Genomic DNA, 17,711 nt, shown 5'->3' with positions numbered 1-17,711 from the left:
GCCTCCCAAAGTGCTGGGATTACAGGCTTGAGCCACCGCGAACGGCCAATTTTTTTTTTTTTTTTAATGTTCATGGGCATGTTCTATTTAGTGACACTGACTCCTAAGAGAAATAAGGAATCACTCATAAATTGCTCTATGTTCCAACAATCAATGATTATAGAGAAATTTCTGATCCTCTTCTGATTAACGTCTAGTGATTTTGCCTAAGAGGCTCTGTCAGCCTTGTATTTCCATGATTCGTTGCAAGCCTATTTTCATACCTTGAAGTTGGAAATTAAAAGAACAAGAATCTTAGGTGAAAGAACAAATATGCTGTTGATAATTCAATACTAGATTTTTTTTGACTGCTTTTCGGTTTTGGGTTATTTTCCACCCTGATATTGAGGGCAACATATTCCTCATCCTTCTTAAATCCTAAGCTTCTTCCTTCCTTCTCTCCCTCATTCATTCGTCTCCCTCTCTTCTATTCCTGTCTCTCCTCTCCCACCTCTGATCTTAAGCCTTTCACAATTAAGCACCCTATTACATTCCCAGGCCTGTAAAAGTCACAGATGGCCCAACTCCATAAAAAATCAGAGCTATGTTCCGGGCTAGCTCGTGGATTTGGGACCCCGCTTTGGAAAACCACCAGTGCATGAAACATGTTGACTTAAATCCAGCCCCTGAAAGCCTGGCTGCAAGCTCTCCTGAGCTGAGTGGAGTACGCACTCTCCCTGCGATAACCCAGAAAATGCATTTGCTTCTCACCTTCCACTTTCAAATCTTAGCTCGTCCTTCATGAGGTTTCCAACTAAGTGGTTTAAATATAAATCTCCTAAGTTTGTTCTTACTTGAAAAGAGGACGAAAACCAGTTTCAGATCCCAGAGGCACCCTCTGTCTCCTGACTGGTTTCCATTTTTAAAATCAGCCTGAAATGCTAGACATTTGATCCTATAAATCAGCTGTAGGAAGTCAAAGGAACTGGTCTCTGGGGGTTCGTTTTCAGGCCACATATTACGCTTACCCTAGAAAATATGAGCTGTTGTGCTAACGAATTCACTCTGGGAGTAGATGTGAGGCCAGAAGACAAGCTCTCCCTTGTAAATTCAGTTGGGATTGAGTCCCCAGCTCCAGCTTCTGGGATGAACAGGACTTCTTCATCCCTTAATTATACCAAGAAGAGACCCCACACTGCACACACCTTGACATTTCTCCCTCCTGGACCTGCCAATGTGGCTGTTTGTTATTTCCCCTGGACAATCTGGAGTTATAAAAACAGTTCACTTTTGGCCAGGCGTGGTGGCTCACGCCTCTAATCCTACTGCTTTGGGAGACTGAGGTGGGTGGATCACCTAAGGTCAGGAGTTCGAGGCCAGCCTGACGAACATGGGGACACCCCATCTCTACTAAAAATACAAAATTAGCCGGGCATGGTGGTGGGTGCCTGTAATCCCAGCAACACGGGAGGCTGAGGCAGGAGAATCTCTTGAACCCGGGAGGCAGAGGTTGCAGTGAGTGGAGATCGCGCCATTGTACTGCAGCCTGGGCAACAAGAGCAAAACTCTGTCTCAAAAAAAAAAAAAAAAAGAGTTCACCTTCAAACCTTACGATCTGCACAGTGTGTGGCAGTTTTCAAAGGCTCTCCCAGATGTGATCTCATTTAGCTTTTATGAGGTCCCATGGCCTCGCAGCAGCAGCAGCAGCAGCAGCAGCAGAGAGAGAGACAGCTAAACACAAGGTGGGGTGTCCACCAAGCCAGAGCATGAGGTCCAGGGTCAGACCGACCTGAATTCAAATCCTGACTGTAAGCTGTGAAGCTTTGAGTAAATTACTTAATGTCTCTACGCCTAAGCTTCCTCATTTTGCAGCTAGAAGTCATTAATAACAGTTCCTGCTTTACAGTTGGTCCAGGGTTAAGGGTACCCTTGATCTTGAAGAAGTCGCCTGAAGCACTTAACACAATACTTAGCACATGCAACTACTCAGTAAATGTCAGTTACTACTATTAATCAATATGTTAATTCCGTAAGAGCAATCTGCAAAAGCGCACCCAGCATGAAAAGTTCATCATGGATATCCATTAACTGGCAGGGACGAAATCCTGAATTGACTCTGGAATCTAAAGACACAGATCTTAACACTGGAAGGTACAGTCATCTGCGAGCAATTGATGCTCTGAAACAGCCCCCAGTGGGGCCCAGCACTACAGATGGCTTTTATCATTTGGTCTAGTAATTAAAACTATGCTTACTATTTACAGATCATTGTTGAGAAATAGTTTCGGTGTTGCTAATTCATTTTTAGCTATCCTTTATGCATAAAAACAAATTATTTTTATAGCAACAATTTTGTTGAGTTCACTGTTCTCTGGGTTTCCTGGAGAATCAGCTATTCTGACACTAGTTTGATATGCATACCAGTTCTTTTTTTTTTTTTTTTTTTTTTTTTTTTTTTTTTTTGAGACAGGGTCTTACTCTGTCACCCAGACCAGAGTGCAGTGGCATGCGATCTCGGTCACTGCAACCTCCACCTCCTGGGCTCAAGGGATCCTCCTGCCTTAGTCACCCCAGTAGCTGAGACTATAGGTGTCTGCCACCATGCCTGGCTGATTTTTGTATTTTTGTAGAGACATGGTCTCACCATGTTACCCAGGTTGGTCTCGAACTCCTAGCCTCAACTAGTTCGCCCACCTCAGCCTCCCAAAGTGCTGGGATTATAGACATGAGCCACCGCACCCGGCCTGTTCATTCTACTTTACTAACTTTCCTTGCTTAGAACTCTGAGCAATCTATAGCAAGCTTTACCTCTTCTTTAAAATGAAACAACTTTATAGACAAAATTAAAAATTGAGAATTATAGGCCAAGTGTGATGGCTTATTCCTATAATCTCGGCATCTTGGGAGGCTTAGGCAGGAGGATTGGGACCAGCCTGGGCCACAGAGTGAGACTACCATCTCTTAAAAAAAATAATTTGAGAATTATATTGTCACAGTTTATTCATAAGTTAAAATGTACTCCATGATTTTGATCTATGCCTGCTTAGCTCAGACATATGGGACCGGACTGAAATAGCTTCAGTGGGTACACGTGTCTTTGTGTACTAGTCAGCTTTCTTAGATTATGCAGTGGCAGCCAAAAAAAAAAAATTCTCATAGGCCTCTAAGAACAAAGGTTTCATTTTTTTTTTATTTTCCACGTCAGTTGAGAGCTGTAACTCTGCTCTGTGTGTCTTCATTCTGGGATCAAGCTCACCTGGGCCATGTTGATCTTGGGGAAGGAGAAGGCAAATGACAAGACCATGCAATGGCTCTTCAGTATCCACTGGGAAGAGGCACACCACATTCCCACTCACATTTTATGGAAGCAGGCCATGTGGCCATGCTTGAGATCAGTGTGTGGGGAAGTAAATTCACCCACAGCGTAGACAGAGCAACCTCATGGCAGCAGTGGATGTGTTCAACCCCCCAGACAGGACAGCCAATGAGAAGAAAAACAGTCCACCACACTTCAACATGTTTGAAGTTTGGTTCTCTTTGAATGATATTCCTATTTGAGATCTCTTCTGACGGCTTTAGGGCCATGCCTAAGATTCAGAGAGCAGTGCAGCATGACTCACTGTGTGTGCTCTAGAACACAACGAGGGTCGGCCAACTTCAGCCCATCGCAAAGACTGAGTGTGGCCCACAAAGCCTAGAATATTTATTTTCTGACTCTTTCCAAAAGAGTTTGTCAACCCCCAGAATAAAACTAAATTTGGAAGCCAGGCGCGGTGGCTCAAACCTATAATCCTAGCACTTTGGGAGTCAAAGGCAAGAGGATCCTTTGAGCCCAGGAGTTTGAGACCAGCCTGGGCAACACAGGGAGACCTTATCTCTGAAAAATAATTAATTAATTAATTTTAAAAAACCAAACCTTAAATGTGGGATTGGTCCTGGAACCTTGGTTTCATTGGTACTGGAGCAATTGTCTGTCCCAGATGAAATCAGCTTCTGGAAGTAACAAATCTCACCTTTAAAGCCAGCGGTTGATAATCAGTGTAGAATTACTCCTCTAGAATCTGGTGTCCAGACGCCACTCCAGTGAATCTGTGTATCCATGTTCCTGGCATTGCACTTACCACACTGGATTATAATTACAATTTTATGCCTCACTATGCCCCACAGACTGTGGGAACGTCCCATACTCAGTGCTTGACAATGTATTTTTGTAACTGTTTTTGATTGAATTAAACTAAACTATTGGCATGCAGAGAATCTTAAGATAATCTAAGATATCATATTTGTTTCATCATGAATCTCTTACTCTTAAATAAATTCCTTGTCTGAGCTTATCTGAAAAATGGAAATTCAGGAAAGGTGCAGTGATTCACACACCTGTAATCCCAACGCTTTGGGAGGTGAGGCAGGAGGATGGCTTGACCAGTCCAGCCTGGACAACATACAGAGATGTCATCTTTGAAAATACAAAAACAAAAACAAAAAACAACTGTAAATTAGCGGGTATGGTATTGTACACCTATAGACTCAGCCTCAGGAGGCTGAGGTGGAAAGATTGCTTGAGGCTGGGAGGTTGAGGCTTCAGTGAGCTGAGATCACACCATCTATCTCCAGCCTGGGCAACAGAGCTGCCTCAGAAAAAATTAGAAAGGACTTTTTTTTTTTTTTGAGACAGAGTTTCACTCTTGTCGCCCAGGCTGAAGTGTGGTGGCGCGATCTTGGCTCACTGCAACCTCCGCCTCTGGGATTCAAGCGATTCTCCTGCCTCAGCCTCCCGAGTAGTTGGGATTACAGGCGCCAACCACCAGGCCTAGCTAACTTTTTCTATTTTTAGTAGAGATGGGGTTTCACCATGTTGAGCAGGCTGGTCTTGGACTCCTGACCTCAGGTGATCCGCCCGCCTCGGCCTCCCAAAGTGCTGGGATTACAGGCATGAGCCGCCGTGGCTGGCAAAAGGAAATTTAAATGTCACCAAAAGTCTTCTTTAAATGCCTGCTTAGAGATGACAGAGGAGAGTCATGTTGACTCCACTGCATTCACTGAAGTCCACTAAAAACAACAAAAGATCAAAAATGTAAGGAAACTCCATTTTAGTCTTCTGCCTCAAACCAAAAAGTGGAAGAACATCCGCCAAAAAAGATTAAATTTATCAAAATAAGAGACCAGTGAAAAAAGTGGACAATTTCCAGAAGATAGGAGAATGGAAATAGTTAACTATAAAGGGACCACACAGGGACATTCGTTGGATGATGAAATACATAGCATAGTGTATTTCATCACCTAAAGCATACACTGTTCTGTATGCTATGCTAGTGACAGATTCGTGCCACTATGCATTTATCAAAACCCACTGTACTGTACTCTTTTGAAAGTGAAGTTTACTCTATGAAATTTTTTTAAAAACTCAGCCAAAATGATAAGGAATTGAAGGATGGATTTCAGGCTGTGACACTAAATCTAACTGCATTACAAATATAGGACATAAGCTCAATGATGATGATGGAGAGAAAAATATCTCACCTAGATTACTGGAAACCTGTGTTTTAACTAAAAGTCATAAAGGGCTAGGCGTGGTGGCTCACGCCTGTAATCCCAGCACTTTGGAAGGCCAAGGTGGGTGGATCACCTGAGGTCAGGAACTTGAGACAAGCCTGGCCAACATGGCGAAACCCCATCTCTACTAAAAATACAAAGAAAAGTAGCCAGGTATGGTGGTGAGTGTTTGTAATCCCAGCTACTCGGGAGACTGAAGGAGGAGAATCACTTGAACCTGGAAGGCGGAGGTTGCAGTGAGCCCAGATCGTGCCATTGCACTCCAGCATGGGCAACAAAAGCGAAACTCCATCTCAGAAAAAATAAAAATAAAATGAAAACCATAAAGACCAAAGAGAAAAAAACTGTGAGGACAAAAATTAAAACTGTACATAAACTGTGAAAAAAAAAGTTGACATAATTCCCTCAGACCTGGAGCTATACAGAGAAACCACCATAGTCCTGAAAGAGCCACCTGATTTGCGACACCATATAGGGACTTTGGGAAGAAGAGCTGGACAGTTCCTCCAGCAGGAAACAGTGAAGGTGGCACTGAAAGATACCCGGACCCTGAAATGCATCACATCCCTTCATCAAATCTAGAGCCCTGTCCGAGGGCAAGGGTTAAACACAATGGAGGCGGAGAAGCAAACACCAGATAGACACACAGAGTCTTCGCCACTCGGGCTGCTGTAAGCACCACAGACTGGGTGGCCTAACCACAGGCATTTATCCGCTCCCAGTTTTGGAGGCAAGGAAGACCAAGGTCAAGGAGTCAGGCTGTGAGGGAAAGGACTGCTCAGGCCTCTCTCCATGGCTTGTAGACAGCATCATCCCACTCTCGGCCTTCATGTTCGCACGACATCATCCCATGTTGGTGTCTCTCTCTTCACTTGAAGTTTTTTGGGTTTTTTATTTTGTTTTGTTTTGTTTTGTTTTTTTGAGACAGTCTTGCTCTGTCGCCAGGCTGGAGTGCAGTGGTGCAATCTAGGCTCACTGCAACCTCTGCCCCAGGTTCAAGCAATTCCCCTGCCTCAGCCTCCCAAGTAGCAGGGACTACAGGCAAGCACCACCATGTCCGGCTAGTTTTTTGTATTTTTGTAGAGATGGGGTTTCACCATATATTGGCCAGGATGGTCTCCATCTCCTGACCTCATGATCCACCCTCCTCGGCCTCCCAAAGTGCTGGGATTACAGGTGCGAGCCACCACACCCGGCCCCCTTGAGGTTTTATTTTATTTTGAGACGGAGTCTCGCTCTGTCATCTAGGCTGGAGTACAGCGGCGCGATCTCGGCTCACTGCAAGCTCCAGGGCCTCCCAGGTTCACGCCATTCTCCTGCCTCAGCCTCCCGAGTAGGTGGGACTACAGGCACCCACCACCACATCCGGCTAATTTTTTTAATTTTTAGTAGAGGTGGGGTTTCACCGTGTTAGCCAGAGTGGTCTCGAACTCCTGACCTCAGGTGATCCACCCTCCTCAGCCTCCCAAAGTGCTGGGATTACAGGGATGAGCCACCGCGCCCGGCCTTATTTTTATTTCAATTGAGAAGTTACCACTAGATAAAAGTCAATCTTTCAGAACAGAAAGTTCAAGTTGTTAAAATTTGCTTCATTTTCGTGATTTCCATACTCTCATAACTGTTTTGTTTTTAAAGCATTTTAGTCTCCCAAGGTGCCTTCTCTCAACCAGCAATTCTCAGCCCTAGATGCACATTAAAGTCACCTGGGGAGCTTTCAAAACAATGCCAGTGTTGGATCCACCCCTTGAAACTCAGCTTTCGTCAATAAGGGAAGGGAGAGAGAAACCCAGCATGTGCCTTTTTCCATCTCCTTTATTTCTCCTTTATTGTTTTCGAAGATACCCTTTTCTCAACTTTTATTTTCTATTTTCTGGGATTCTTCCTGTGACCATCCCATATAGCTCATAATTTTATATTTTCTAGTTCTTTGTTCTTTCTTGCTTATTTTTTCTTCAAAAAGAGTTTCACGCGCGCGGTGGCTCACGCCTGTAATCCCAGCACTTTGGGAGGCCGAGACAGGCGGATCACAAGGTCAGGAGATCGAGACCATGGTGAAACCCCGTCTCTACTAAAAATACAAAAAATTAGCCGGGCGCGGTGGCGGGCGCCTGTAGTCCCAGCTACTCAGGAGGCTGAGGCCGGAGAATGGCGTGAACCCGGGAGGCGGAGCTTGCAGTGAGCTGAGATCGCGCCACTGCACTCCAGCCTGGGCGACAGAGCAAGACTCCGTCTCAAAAAAAAAAAAAAAAAAGAGTTTCGAAATCTAATTTTAAAATGTACTAATTCATTTGTCTACATAGTGGAATACTAGATCCACTATGTATTCCATCATTTTTTATTTTTATTGTAAATATTATATATTTCCTATACTTATTTTGCAGAATGTATTATGAAAGGTTCAAACATGCAGAAAAACAATGTTGCAGTAAACGCATGTTCACCCTAAACCTATATTCTCCAATTAGCATCTTACAATACTTCTCCTATCACGTGCCTATTCATCTAGCCAGTCCTCTAGCTATCCCTCAGCCCATCTTTCTTTTCTTTTCTTTTCTTTTCTTTTCTTTTCTTTTCTTTTCTTTTTTTTTGAGACAGAGTCTCACTCTGTTGCCCAGGATGAAGTGCAGTGGTGCAATCTTGGCTCACTGTAGCCTCAACCTCCCAGGCTCAATCAATCCTCCTGCCTTCCAAGTAGCTGGGACTACAGACACAGGACACCATCCCCAGCTAATTTTAAAATTTTTTGTAGAGACAGGGTCTTGCCATGTTGCGCAGACTGGTCCCGAACTGCTGGGCTCAAGTGATCCTCCCACCTCAGCCTCCCCAAAGTGCTGGGATTACAGGCCACTGCACCTGGCCCCATCTTATTTTTTAACACATTTCAAAGTAAGTGATAGGCATCAGTGTGCCTCCCCTAAATATTTCAGCATCACGTGAGTATTCTTTAAAACACTCTGAGTAGTTTTTTAATATAGCCAGGTTTGAGAACAATTGTGAATCACAACAAACTATGCTCAATTCTAGTTCATAGTTTCCTGGCTTGTGGTACACAAAGGGTTTAAGAAACTTCTTTCTCCACCTGCTCCTGAGAAATCCTTTTAAAAAGCCTTTCTGAAAAATCAGACACGAGCCAGGCACAGCGGCTCAAGCCTGTGATCCCAGCACTGTGGGAGGCCAAGGTAGGAAGACTGCTTGAGTCCAGAAGTTCAAGACCAGCCTAGGCAACATAGTAAGACCTCGGTCTGTACAAAAATATTAAAAATTACTTAGATGTGGTGGTGCACACTTGTAGTCCCAGCAACTCAGGAGGCTGAAGCTGGAGGACCTTGAGCCCAGGATTTCTAGGCAGCAGTGAGCTATAATTATGATAGAGGCAGGAGACAGCCAAATGCTGCCCAGGTCATTGTGCACAGGGGGCTTGCCTAAGCATGCCCATGGTGAAAAATTCCATCCCTTAACACATGTGTAGTAAGAGAAGTAAATCAACGTGGAGTGGCTCACACCCAGGGCCCGCATGCACACTGGGGAAATGGGGGGTGGAGCCAACAGGAATTCGCACCTTATGCAAGGGGAGGAGCCTGGCCTCTTTAGCTCATGTGGTGGCCTTGTGTTCAATCTGTGAGGTGGGACCCTGTTGGCAGGACCCCTTCTTTCTTTGCTGAGAGCTTTCTTTTGGCCTAATAAATCTGCCCTCCTCACCCTTCAATGTGTCCACATACCTAGTGTTTCCTGGTCATGAGACAAGAACCCGATTTTAGCTGAACTAAGGAGCAAAAAATCCTGCATCGATTGCACCGTTGCACTCCAGCCCAGGCGATAGAGTGAGACCCTAACCTTATAAAAGAAGAAAAAAGGCCGGGCGCGGTGGCTCACGCCTGTAATCCCAGCACATTGGGAGGCCAAGGCGGGCAGATCACGAGGTCAGGAGATCTAGACCATCCTGGGGCACACAGGTGAAACCCCGCTCTCTACTAAAAAAAAATACAAAAAATGTATCGGGGGGATGGTGCGTGGGGGGGCACTGTAGGTCCAGGGCTACTTTGGGGAGGCTGGGAGGCCCCAGGGAGAATTGGCCAATTGAACCCAGGAGGACGGAGCTTGCAGCTGAGCTGAGATTGCGTCACTGCCCACTCCAGCCTGGGTGACAGAGCGAGACTCCGTCTCAAAAAAAAAAAAAAAAAAAAGAAAAAGAAAAGAAAAGAAAAGAAAAAAGTCAAATACCTAAGTACAACATAAGTAAATACAAGCCAAGCAGATCAATATGATGGATGTTAAGCTCCCGGAAAAGATCAAACAATGACTTACATGCTGCTTATACTGGTAAAAAGGGAAGGAAATAATCACATAGATGCAATGCAGGACGTCTTTCAACTGAAGGTTTTTCTCTGGGTATTTTCCTCTGGGTAACAAGAGGAAGTTCTTCACCTTTCGATTGACTTACTGTACTCTCCACCAGTTTTGGTAGTTGCCTTTAAATATTGTCAGCTGTCATCTCCACTGCCAATCCCTCTGGTCCTAACATTTACTTAAACCTTCCGGATTTTGTATGAGCAGATAAAGCAATTCGAGGAACACTTTCCCCCGCCCCTCCCCAAGCTGGCTAAACGAATATGCCAATTGATTAAGAGAAGTGAATTGATTTAATGATCTTGGCCATAAAGTAAAACATGAGTTTGGATGAGTTAACAGCATTTTAAGTGTTTGCTTTTATCACAGGGAGTATCTAAAGTTCCTGCAGAGGCTGGTCGTGGCGGCTCACGTCTGTAATCCCAGCACCTTCGGAGGCTGAGGTCAGGAGTTCAAAACCGGCCTGGCCAAACTGGCAAAACTCCGTCTCTACTAAAAATACAAAAATTGACCGGGCGCTGTCATCTCAGCTACTCGCGAGGCTGAGGCAGGAGAATTGCTTGAACCCAGGAGGCGGAGGTTGCAGTGAGCCGAGATCGTGCCATTGTCATTGCACTCCAGTCTGGGTGACAGAGTGAGACTCCGTCTCAAAAAAAAAAAAAAAAAAAAGTTCCTGAAGAGTAAAACTGCCTAAGGCCTTTATGCACACCCTTTGCTAATTGAGACTAAAAGTTTGCTCTTGTGGTAGGCGGAAAGAGCCTACCTGAGAGATACAAACTTACACGTTTACTAAATTCTATGGATCTCAGCTTCCTCAGAGGTCTTGTACCTCATCTGCAGTCAGTGAATTTAAAGTGTCTTGGGTTGCAAGTTTTAACTATAGTGCAAATTTGTTACAAGTATTACAGTATACTGAAGGAATTACAGTATATTACAGCTGTCCTTAATAACTTCAACTTATACCCAAATGAATGCTCTTACTCTGTTGTTTCCTGTCTTGTACTAGAATATTATTTGTTCCCAATTTTGTTAGCTGGTCCAAACAACCAAATCACATATTTAAATAATGAAATAGGTGGGCACGGTGGCTCACGCCTGTAATCCCAGCACTTTGGGAGGCCTAGGCAGGTGGATCACTTGAGGCAGGGAGTTTAAGACCAGCCTGGCCAACATGGAGAAATCCCGTCTGTACTAAAAATACAAAATTAGCCGGGCGTAGTGGCACCTGCCTGTAATCCCAGATACTCAGGAGGCTGAGACAGGAGAATTGCTTGAACCCGGGAGGCGGAGGTTGCGGTGAGCTGAGATAGTGCCACTGCACTCTAGCCTGGGCAACAAAAGCAAAATTCCAGCTCAAAAATATGTATAATAATAATAATAATAAAATAATTAGCTGATGTTTGTTAAGTAATGACATTTCTGCCACTTTATTTACGTATTTCTGCTTTGTTTTGTTTTTTGAGACTGAGTTTTTGCTCTGTCGCCCAGGCTGGAGTGTAGAGGTGCGATCTCGGCTTACTGCAACCTCTGCCTCCTGGGTTCAAGCGATTCTCCTGCCTCACCCTCCTGAGTAGCTGGGATTACAGTCACACGCCACCATGCCCAGTTAATTTTTTTTCTATTTTTAGTAGAGACGTGGTTTCACCATGTTGACCAGGGTGGTCTTGAACTCTTGACCTCAGGTGATCCACTTATTTCAGCCTCCCAAAGTGTTAGGATTACAGGCGTGAGCCACCACGCCCAGCATTATTTTACTTATTTAGAGACAGATCTCATTCTATTGCCTAGGCTGGAGTTCAGTGGCACACTATCTTGGCTCAAGGTAGCCTTGACCTCCCGGGCTCAAGCAATCCTCCCACCTCAGCCTCCCCAGTAGCTAGGATTACAGGCATGTGCCACCACACCCTACTAATTTTTGTAGAGACAGAGTCTCACTATATTGCCTAAGCTGGTCTTGAACTCCTGGGCTCAAGTGATCCTCTGCCTCAGCCTCCCAAAGTACTGGGATTACAGGTGTGAGCCACTGCGCCTGGCTTCTGCTATTTTAGACATCAGAATAGCTTCCTTGGCTGGGTGTGGTGGTTCACGCCTGTAATCCCAGAACTTGGGAGGCCAAGGCAGGCAGATCACGAGGTCAGGAGATGGAGACCATCCTGGCTAACACGATGGAACCCTGTCTCTACTAAAAAATACGAAAAATTAGCCTGGTGTGGGGGTGAGCGCCTGTACTCCCAGCCACTCCGGAAGCTGAGGCAGGAGAATGCATGAACCCAGGAGGTGGAGCTTGCAGTGAGCCGAGATCATGGCACTGCACTCCAGCCTGAGCAACACAGCAAGACTCCATCTCAAAAAAAAAAAAAAAAAAAAAGAATAGCTTCCTTTCAAGAAGTTTTTTTTAAAAAGTTCATGTGTGTGCCTGCATCTGTTCACACTTAATTACTACACACGAGACAATAAATACTACTACTTCTTTTATGTTATAAGCAAACAATGATGGGGAGAAATAACTCTGGCTCATGGGCATATTTTCATTCTCTAGTAATCAACTCCACAAGTTTCCAAACCAGATTTCTTCCCGATAAGCATATAACGAACTTCGCTCCCCTTTGTAAGAAAGGAGGTTGAGGGAAAGCCCAGTTCTGGTCTGGCCTAACCTTACACTCCATGGATTCATGTGGTAGAGTGATGGCAGAGTGGGAAATCCTCTTCCTTCTGTTGCTGCCTCCTGGTGTTTTCATCTTTTGAATGCCAGGGCCTGGCCAGGCCAGCAGTGGAGGAGAAGTAGGCTCAGGATCCAAGTTGAGGGACCTGAGAGCTCATCATGGACACTATCTCCCCTACCCTCGCCTCTCACTGCTGCACCATGAAGGAGCAGGACTCCAGAGAAAAGAGGCCCCGTGTGCAGGAGCTCTCAGTGAGGCGGTGGTACAAAGGGAGAGAAAAAGGCGGGGCGCGTTGGCTCATGCCTATAACCCCAGCACTTTGGGAGGCTGAGGTAGGCGGATCCCTTGAGCCCAGGAGTTCAAGACCAGCCTGAGCAACATAGTGAGACCCGATGTCTAGAAAAAATTTAAAAATTAGCCGGGCATGGTGGCACACACCTGTAGTCTCAGCTACTCGGGAGGCTGAGGTGGGAGGACTGCTGGAGCCCAGGAGGTGGAGGCTGTCATGAGCTGTGATCCTGCCCACTGCACTCCAGCCTGAGTGACAGAGACCCTGTCTCAAAAACCAAAACAAAAAAGGGAGAGAAAAAAAGGAGGAATCAGTGGGAAATATTTAAGGGTCTCACCAGATAATAATTATTAATTTGGGTGGCTTCTTGTTTCAAGGAAACACGCTGGCTCTGTCAACACCACTATTGCAATAGAATTCCATGTATTCAAGCCTGCAAGATGCAAGCAAGAGCTTGCAAGCCTCCACCTTTAAGTTTTTCCAATCTTCCAAGGTAACCGTTTTATTTTAAAACAAAGCTCTGTAGTCGGTCCCCTGGGTGTTTTTAGATATCTTGCAATGTGGCATCTTCTGGAAGCTCAGGGCTTTACCAGGGGATGATTCACACCCAGCCAGTGTCATCTCACCTTCAATTTCTTAATGGATCTCATTTCACAACTGGGGATTTAAAATATGGAAAGACTTCACACACCTTGTTTGCACATCAGGATCAGAGCAGCCCCACGCCTCCATCTATACCCCTCTCACATCTTCAGAACCTACCTTTCTGAGGTTTATTGAATGGATCAAATAAAATGTTCTTATTGTCACTAAGCAGGGATATACCAGGGTAACTTTCTTTATCTGAAATTAAAAGATTTCGTTCATCAAAGACAACTCCTGCCCCATCTCAACCCAACCCATACTGGTTACCTTGTGAACTATATTTTTGATTTAATGTAAATAATCGTGATAGTGATGGAACAGGCTGAATAAGCATAAGCTACACTGCTTTATCCTTGTGATATAGAGAATAGTGTCTTTTAAGGGACCACGTATTAAAATGGAAACACAGTGCTTTGTTTAGTCTAATGCCAAGGGGAATGAAACGGAAAATGGTTCCTAGGCTGACAGCATCCAGAGCGCTTTGTAAAAGGCAGCTTTGCAGTCCATGGAAGTCAGTCGACCTGGGAAGGAAACCTTGGTTTCCTCTTTGTGCTGAGTAAGAGTCCAGCGCTTCAGGGTGCAGTTCCAGACACGGAAGGAAGATCTTATCACGGCTTTTGGAAAAGCTCCATTGTTACAGCGGTCCTTGTTTCCTTCACACCAAAAAGAAAGAAATAACATTGAAGGCTCATTTTGGTTTGTAATCTGTTTGGATCCAAATGTTCATTCCTTACTGAGATTTTCTGAACCTATGAGAATATTTCACAGGATTGATGACTAATCCAGGTACTCTAAAGATGAGATTCATCAATAAAATGTTAATCTCTCAATCGCCTGGTACTCTTGATTGTACCTGTATTCACAAGCTCTAAATTAATATAAGATCTAAATCATTTATTATTCCTTGCCAGTAACATATAACATTAAATTAGGTTCGACTACTAGTTTAAGCAGAGCTTTCTTCAATTTGGTATATCTATACATACATTGTTGATCTAGTTCTATTGGAATAAGAGCTAAGAATATGGCCTCCAAAATTTCCACTTCCAATTTTTGGAATTTGCTAATGTTTTCTTTGTGGCCAGTTATATGATTGAATCATCTAAATGCCCAAAGTCACAAAAGAACATATATTTCCTGCTGGATATAAAGTCATGTATATAATGTTGAGGTTGTTTATTATTTTTTTCAAACCGTACTTTTCCTTATTGTTATCTGCTTGGCCTAGTAGACTCTGAAAGAGATATATTACAATCTCTTAGAATAATTTGTTTGTTTTTAAGTTATCTTGGCATGAGTTTTTGCTTTATGTATTCGGCTTTTTTGCTGCTTTGGCATAAACGTGACTGTAATACATTCTTGCAGCTTATATACTTTTATCATTAAATAATCTTTCTCTTTGTCCCATTTAATAAGTATGGATATGTTTTCATTGAAGCTTTGCAGCTTCAAACCTTGTATCAAACCATTTGGTTAAATGACATGAGGGTTAGTTATCAAATATAAAAAAGCAATATTTTCTCTGAATTATTATAGACAAAGACTGGGAAAAATTGAGTTGTTACGTTAAGGAAGTGGATTATGAGTTAATTATTCCTTAAGTCTTTTTTTTTTTTTTTTTTTGAGATAGAGTCTTGCTCTGTTGCCCAGGCTGGAGTGCAGTAGCGCTATCTCAGGTCACTGCAAACTTTGCTTCCTGGGGTCAAGCGATTCTCCTACCTCAGCCTCCAGAGTAACTGGGTTACAGGCACACACCACCATGCCCAACTAATTTTTATATTTTTAGTAGAGATGGAGTTTCACCACGCTGGTCAGGTTGATTTCAAACTCCTGATCTCGTGATCCACCCACCTCGGCCTCCCAAAGTGCTAGAATTACAGGTGTAAGCCACCACTCCTGGTCTCCTTACTTTTTATTCTGATTATATTTGTTTAATAAACCGAAGTAATTTCCAAAATCAATGAATAATGTTCTGATTTCTGGTCAACGTTGATAGGAACAGGGTAAAACCCATCAATCCAGAAAACTTGCCTATTGTTATCTCCGCCTTCCCTGCCATCTGTTCCTTATCTGTCCATCATCAAACAATTTAATTTTGAAAATAAAGTAGGTGTGTCTGGCTACTGCCTGTGGGTGATAGTGAATTTCGTTAGAGTCAGCCGCATTGCTTTTCGGGAGGCAAGGAGCCATCTCAGTCCTAGAGCCAGAGGGAGAAGCAATCCGTGTGATTCTCTGGCTTCCTCTTCGTGACCTCTCTCCTGCTGCAGGGGAACAGAAGCACTTCAGTTCAAAAGGCTTGGAACAAACTGGTCGTCTTTGTAAATATTAGAAATAACAAGTTGAGGCTTTACAGACTAGAAGCTACAAGGCGTTCTTTCAGTTGATAAGCTAGTAAGTCAACGCTGCTTTACTTCTTACTTGACTTTATGAGAAATGGCATAACCTCAGCTGCACTCTCAAGCAACAGCATTTTGTCAGTAGAAGAATGCTGTCAGTACATAGCCATGACCTCTTCCGTCCTTTAGGCAAAGAATATATAAAAGGTTACTATTTCCAATATTCTACTGCCCTAGAAATGGCAATAAATGCATTTCTACCCATTGTACAATTAGGCAGGTGCAATCAAAGCAAGTCTGTCCGTAAATGGCCTTTCATTATTTTTGGTGACAGCTGGAAGGAAGTCTTTAGAAATTTCTCTAGAGGGTGCGGTAGGATGTCAAAGAAATTCTAACTTTTAGCAGGAATCTCGAATGTGCCAAGTTCACACATGGCTGAAATATGTTGAATTCTTCATCAAGTAAATGGAAACAAGATGGTCACAGGGACTGCAGAGGGTGCCCATTCTAGCAACTCAGATGAAACTCTTTACGCTTCTCCAAAAAGTATTTGGAGATCAGTTTTGTCTTTTGTTTTTTGAGACGGGGTCTCACTCTGTCGCCCAGGTGCAGTGGGGCGGTGGTGCAATCTCAGCTCACTGCCAACTCAACCCTGCCTCCCAAGCTCAAGGGATCCTCCCACCTCAGCCTCCTAAGTAGCTGGTACTACAGGCACACTCCTCCGCACCCAGCTAATTTTTGTATTATTAGTAGAGACAGGGTTTCACCATGTTGTCCAGGCCGATCTCAAACTCCTGAGCTCAAATGATCCTTCCGCCTTAGCCTCCCAAAATGCTGGAATTACAGGCATGAGCCTGGCCTACTTTTTATTTTTTTTAACTACATGCCAAATATCAAATAGGAGCTTTTAGATATAGACCACCTAAGGAGGAAAAACATACAGAAAAAAGTAACTAATGCTAAATAATGATAATAGAATTTTATGTCTCCTTATATAAACCCGTGGCAATGAACCTGCAACTCTCAGTGCATCAAGACGTTTTGTTTGATTACATGAAACAAATTGTTAGAGGCTAATTTTTCCCTCAAGTAAAAATAATTACCAATTCTTTTTCATCCATTTCTCTGTGTATATGATGCAATTGTTTGTTTATTTGTTTGTTTGTTGAGACAGTCTCACCCTGTCTCCCAGGCTGGAGTACAGTGGTGCAATCTTGACTCACAGCAACCTCTGCCTCCCAGGTTCAAGCAATTCTCATGCCTCAGCCTCCCAAGTAGCTGGGACTACAGGTGTGCACCACCATGTCCAGCTAATTTTTGTGTATTTTAAATAGAAGTGGGATTTCACCATGTTGGTCAGACTGCTCTTGAACCCCTGACCTCAGGTTATCCTCCTGCCTCAGCCTCCCAAAGTCCTGGGATTACAGGCATGAGCCACCATGCCCAGCCTGTGTTTGCTGTTCTATTAGCTTCCAAAAGTGCAAAAAGTTCAATGATCCATTCCTGCTCACAGCAGCACTATTCAGAATAGCCAAAAGGTGGACGTGACACAAGTGTTCATCAACAGATGAATGAATAAGCAAAATGTGTTATCTACATAAAACAGAATGTTATTCATCCTTCAAAGGGAAGTACATTTTGACATATGCTATGACTTGGATGAAACTTAAGGACATTATACTAAGTAAAATGAGCCTTTTACAAAAAGACAAATACTGCATGAATTCACTAACATGAGATACCTAGAGTAGTCAAAATCATAGAAACAGAAAGTGGAATGATAGTTACTAGGGCATAGGAGTAAGAGAGAATGAGAAGCAGTTATTTAATGGGTAGAAGAGTTTCAGTTTTACAAGATAGAAAAGAGTTACAGAGATGGATGGTGGTGACGGTTGTGTA

This window comes from Rhinopithecus bieti, unplaced genomic scaffold, assembly GCF_001698545.2.
Source record: "Rhinopithecus bieti isolate Rb0 unplaced genomic scaffold, ASM169854v2 scaffold_52030, whole genome shotgun sequence".
Lineage (NCBI taxonomy): Eukaryota > Metazoa > Chordata > Mammalia > Primates > Cercopithecidae > Rhinopithecus > Rhinopithecus bieti.
This window is presented reverse-complemented; position numbering follows the sequence as displayed.